The sequence below is a fragment of the Rattus rattus genome, chromosome X (assembly GCF_011064425.1).
Source record: "Rattus rattus isolate New Zealand chromosome X, Rrattus_CSIRO_v1, whole genome shotgun sequence".
Taxonomy (NCBI): Eukaryota; Metazoa; Chordata; class Mammalia; order Rodentia; family Muridae; genus Rattus; species Rattus rattus.
In genome coordinates this window covers 80,035,546-80,041,582 of record NC_046172.1, presented here as the reverse complement: position 1 = coordinate 80,041,582, position 6,037 = coordinate 80,035,546, and positions in this window count along the sequence as shown.

The following is a 6,037-nucleotide window of genomic DNA, read 5'->3' as shown; positions in this document are numbered from 1 at the left end:
CGTAGGTTGCAATGAATATCCTAGTAAGAGCACCAGTGGAAGGGGAAGCCCTGGGTCCTGCTAAGACTGAACCCCTAGTGAACTAGACTGTTGGGGAGAGGGCAGCAATGGGGGGAGGGTTGGGAGGGGAACACCCATAAGGAAGGGGAGGGGGGAGGGGGATGTTTGCCCGGAAACCGGGAAAGGGAATAACATTCGAAATGTATATAAGAAATACTCAAGTTAATAATAAAAAAAAAAAAAGAAAAAAAAGAAACATTGGTGAGCATATATCTTATTTTTGCTACTCATCAGTGTAGTTTTATTTTCAGTGGATAGAAATGAACAGAAAGACACATAACTGGTCATGGAGCAAAGAATAAAAGACAACAGGATGCTCAGCTCTGAATAGAGATCTATATTAACTTAACTCATCTCAAAGCTCGGGGTCATGTGGAAGAGAATGAAAAGACTTTAATAGCTAGAGATAATAAATGAACATAGTGGAGCATATGTCTTTGTTGTATGTTGGAGCATCTTATGCCCAGGAGAGGTATAGCTGGGTCCTCAGGTAGTACAACGTCCAATTTTCTGAGGAACCTCCAGACTGATTTCCAAAGTGGTTGTACCAGCTTGCAATCCCACCAACAATGGAGGGTTGTTCCTATTTCTCCACATTCTTGCCAGCATCTGCTGTCACCTGAGTTTTTTTATTTTAGCCATTCTGACTGGCATGAGGTGCAATCTTAAGGTTGTTTTGATTTGCATTTCCCTGATGACTAAGAATGTTGAACATTTCTTTCGGTACTTCTCAGTCATTCAGTATTCCTTAGCTGAGAATTCTATGTTTATCTCTGTACCCCATTTTTAATAGGGTTATTTGGTTCTCTGGAGTCTAACTTCTTAAGTTCTTTATATATATTGGATATTAGCCCTCCATCAGATGTAGAATTGGTAAATATCTTTTCGCAATGTGTTGGCTGCTATTTTGTCCTTTGCCTTAAAGAAGCTTTGCAGTTTTAATGAGATCCCATTTTTCATTTTTTGAACTTAGATCATAAGCCATTGGTGTTTTGTTCAGGAACTTTTCCCAAGTGCCCATGTATTTGAGGTTCTTCTCCACTTTTTCTTCTATTAGTTTGAGGGTATCTGGCTTGATGTGAAGGTCCTTGATCCACTTGGACTTAAGCTTTGTACAGAGTGATAAGAATGGGTTGATTTGTATGCTTCTTCATTCTGACCTCCAATTCAACAGAAGAATGGATACGGAAAATGTTGTACATCTACACAATGGAATACTTCTCAGCTATCAAAAACAATGATGCCATGAAATCCATAGGCAAATGGGTGGAACTAGAAAATATCATCTTAAGTGAGGTAACCCAGTCACAAAAACTACACATGGCATGCACTCAGTTATAGGTGGATATTAGCTCAAAAGCTCAAATTACCCAAGATACAATCCACAAACCACATTATGCTCAAGAGGAAGGACGACCAAGTGTGGATGCTTGAGTCCTCCTTAAAAGGGGGAACAAAAATATTCATTGTAGGGAATATTGAGACAAAGTTTGGAGCAGAAAGTGGAGTAATGGCCATTCAGGGCCTGCCTCACCTTGGGATCCAGCCTATAATATATACAACCATCAAAACTAGACAATATTTATGAAGCCAAGAAGTGCATGCTGATAGGAGCCTGACATAGCTGTCTCCTGAGAGGCTCAGACAGAACATGACAAATACAGAGGCAAATGCTAGTATCAAACCATTTAACTGAGAATGGGGTCCCCAATGGATGAGTTAGAGAAAGGATTGAAGGAGCTGAAGGGGCTTGCAACCCCATAAGAACAACAATGCCAACCAACCAGAGCCTTAAGTGACTTAAAACCACTATCCAAAGACTATGGACTCATCCTGGCTGCAGAGGATCCTTGGGGCACCAATGGAAGGGAGGAAACCCTAGTCCTTCTGAGGCTGGACCCCAGTGTAGGAGAATGTCAGATTGGGGAGGCAGGGTGGGGTTTGGGGAGGGGAGAACACCTCATAGAATTAGGGGGAGATGGATGAGATATAGGGAGGCTTATTGATGGGAACAAGGAAAGGAAAAACATTTGAAATGTAAATAAAAAATATCTAATAAAAATTTAAAAATATGAATAAAAGAAAACCCTGTTCTCTGTAGCAAACTGATAAAGTATACATAGGAACTCACAATGAAAAAACAAACACATATTTCATGAAAGCTCAAGTCAGACTAAATGAGAACATAAGAAGTTGAGGTTGACATAAAGTCAGACATGTATCCTAGGTACTATTTATTGGCCATTGATATATTTTGGAAAAGAGTCAATTTAAGTTAACAGTATTCCCCCCCCTCACACACACCTCTAGTGGAAGGGCATATATCCAAGAATCATTGGGAAGCACAAATGGGCTTGATGGGTGAAAAAGTAAAAATAGGACACAGTTTTATATGGAAAGGTAGTGGATAGAAGGAATTGAAAAGTGATTTGAATATGATCAAAGTGAAATTCTTAGAAATTATATATATATATATATATATATATATATATATATACAGAGAGAGAGAGAGAGAGAGAGAGAGAGAGGGAGAGAAAGGATGTTCATATGTAAAGTTTGGCGATCTACTCATTGCGAAGGCAGAGTTTCAAAGATATTGGTATCAAAACTAAATTAAAATCTGAAAATTACAATGAGTAGCATAAAAATTTTCAGAGCTGTAGAAATAAAAAACAAACATTCTAGAAGTTTTTTTGTAAAAAAAAAATGTTTCAACAAACTTCTAACACTGGATGTGGTAGAGTTCTTTAGTATTAGCAATTATAATATCCACAGAGTGTTTGGGCCTTTGAAATCCCTGCCTTGAGCCATGATATTTGAACAGAGACAGGAAGAAAGGAGATCTGAAAGGCTTTGCAAGATTTATGTGGTCAGCAACCTTGCTAAACTGCCCCATGGATTTTCAGGCTCAGTGAACTTTAAATTATCTGAAATTTAAATCCCAGAGCTGAAGTTTATAGACATTTTTTGTCTTCTGTTTTTTGGGTAGAAAATGGAAGCAAGTTACATATAATTTGTATGATAATCCACACCCTGAAAACTTTACATAGCTTTACAAATGAACAAAGCAAAGTACTTTGGAAATAATGCCATTGGAAAAGTCTGTTACAGTCTAATAATAAATGGTAAAATACCTGCTTATCTAACCTTGGGAAGAGAACCATCTTATCAATCATTGCCATTAATATTATATTATGCCTTCACAGAATAGTACCTTTCATTTTGCTTCTTGAGCAATAAAAAGATTTATTGTTTTGAGTGATTCACAGCCATTGCAAAGATATGTTATTATAAAAACTTACTAAAAAAAGATAAACTGAGCTTGTCACCACAGATGAGAAGTAACAAAAGAATGTATGTGTTAGTGATACACACATTGAATTTATTATGATGAGGGATGAGTGGTTCAGTAATGTCTGTCTTTAAGTTGAGGAGGCCAAGAACCTGGTAACTGACTGTTTGGTTCATGAAACTAGAAGCTTCAGAAGTTAAATCCTGGTGCTGAAGATCAAAATAATTCTAGAAGGCTTGCTAGTATTCATTCATTGGAAGTCCAAAATAGATGACTTTTTCTGAAGAATTCAGCAATACTAGTAGATGTAATCACTTAGGAAAAAGTGAAGGCACTAGTGTTTATATTTCCTCAGAGTTTTAAATCTGACCACTTTGAGATTTTTTTCTTTCTCAATTAGTAATCTCTGGAATATCTTTGCAAACATGGTAAGAAGTCTATCTCTTCTCTGATGGAAAAAGCTCATGGAATAGACAATTAGTCACATTGATATTAGAGTTTTCTGTTCTGATTATTGTCTACTGTTTAAGATGAGAGTCATCTTAGATTGGAAATGTGTCTCAGTTCTAAATGGTTGGTCTGCCATTTGCCTACCTCAGGGTTCCATCTGTAGCACCAGTACCAGCAGAAGAAAAGGACATACCATACTGTTTTTTTCAGTCATTGTGTAATGCATGAAAAACTTTTAATTCTGTAGTTATATTCTCAATGATATATATGTAGCTTGAAACTTCTGAGCATTATATTTATAGTGCAATAGTCCTCAAAGAAATAGTATTTTTAAGATCATTTTCCAATAAGTCTGCTTACTTGTCACATTTTCAAACTTTTGGAAGCCATTTCTTTTACTATAGAATATAATTTGAATTGTGTTTTAGAACAAAAGTGAATATTTAGAAGTACAATGAACTAAACTCATTTTGAATGATTGTCACGCAGGGAATAAAAGGAACTTTCGGGTGACAGATAACTTTGCAAATTATAGTATGAATATGAACAAATGCACACATCTAACAAGTTTTAATTTATTCTTTCAGTATTTCTGAACTTTAATGCAAATTATGTGGTGTTCACATGATTTTTAAGCTAATAAACCATGACAGACTAGGTGGGAAAAAGAAAAAAATCAAAAACATATTTTTAGATATACTTGGTAGTGATTTATTGTTAACAACAAATACCAAAAAGTAGTTCTTCCTAATTTTGGTGAAAAATGCTAAAATTACACAGGTAACAATTCAATTTGTTATTAAGAACAATTTTTGAGTGCTTCTCTCTGAATTGAGGCTATACGATTCTCCACTTATATATACATATCAGTCACTGTAAAAATATGATAAATATTTTCATACTTGAAAAGAAGCCACACTTTATCCATTTTCTTCTTTCTAAGAACAATTTACTAAAGTATTATGAATCTAACAAACTTAAGGATAGGTAACAAATATAAATATAAAGCTACTGTTATAGACAGCTGTCATCTATATAAAACATTGTGATATTATTCAAAGCATTTATGATCATCCTCAGGAGACAATCCACAAGATGGGGCCTGTTGATATTTCTTCACTAAAGAAAGGTTAGAGATGGATAATTAGACCCTCATATGAGGGTCTAAATTCTGCAGCCTCTATTAGATGTGTATGATCCTAACCCAGCTGCACTTAGACTAAGGAGGTACATAGGGAACAGAAGGTTAACAGAGGGGAATTTCCATCTATACAGCAAAGTAAAAACCATCATTTATGCAAGGGAGATATTTTTGCTGATGCAGGTTTTAAGGTTAACTGCATTTCTAAAAGTAACATATCACCCATGTTCCAAAAGGAAACAATAAACTCATTGATTCACCAAGATAGACTTGATTAGAATTGTTCTTTTGCTCTGCAGTTAAAGCTTTCTGTCTCTCTTTCTTCATTTATTTCTACTTATTCACTTTACACCCCGCTTCCCCCTCCCAGTTTTCCCCTTCCACAATCCTTCCTCCCTGATCCTTACTCTCTGAGCAGGTGGGGCCCCAAGAATTCCCCCACCCTGATATCAAGTCAGCTAGGCCAGCCTCATCTTCTCTCACTGAGGCCACAGAAATTAACCCAGCTAGAAGAATAAAGGCAACAGCTTTTGACCCCAGATCCAATTGTTCAGGACCCACATGAAGACTCAGCTGCACATTTGCTACATATGTACAGAGAGGACTAAGTCCTGCCTGTGTATGTTCTTGGTTACTGGTTCAATCCCTGAGAGCCCCAAGGGTCCAGGCAACTTGACTCTTTTTGGTCATCCTCTGGAATTCGTATCCACTTTGAGGCCCAAAATCCTTCCTCCTATTCTTCCTTAAGACTCCCTATGCTCCATCCAGTATTTGACTATGGGTGTCTGCATCTTTCTGAAGCAGCTGATGGATAGATACTCTCAGAGAATAGCCACTCCTATCTACAAGCATAGCAGAGTATCATTAATAGTGTCAGGGGTTGGTGCTTGCCCATGAGATGGGTCTCAAGTTTCATTGCTAATTGGTTGGCCATTCCCTCAGTCTCTGCTTTATCCCAAAATTCTGAATTTTTGTAGACAGGATAAATTTGGGGACAAATATTTTGTATATGTGTTGGTGTCCCTTTAGCTCCACTGGGTTTCCTGCCTGGCTACAGGAGGTAGCCTCTTCAGTTCCATATCCCCAGTAGTGTA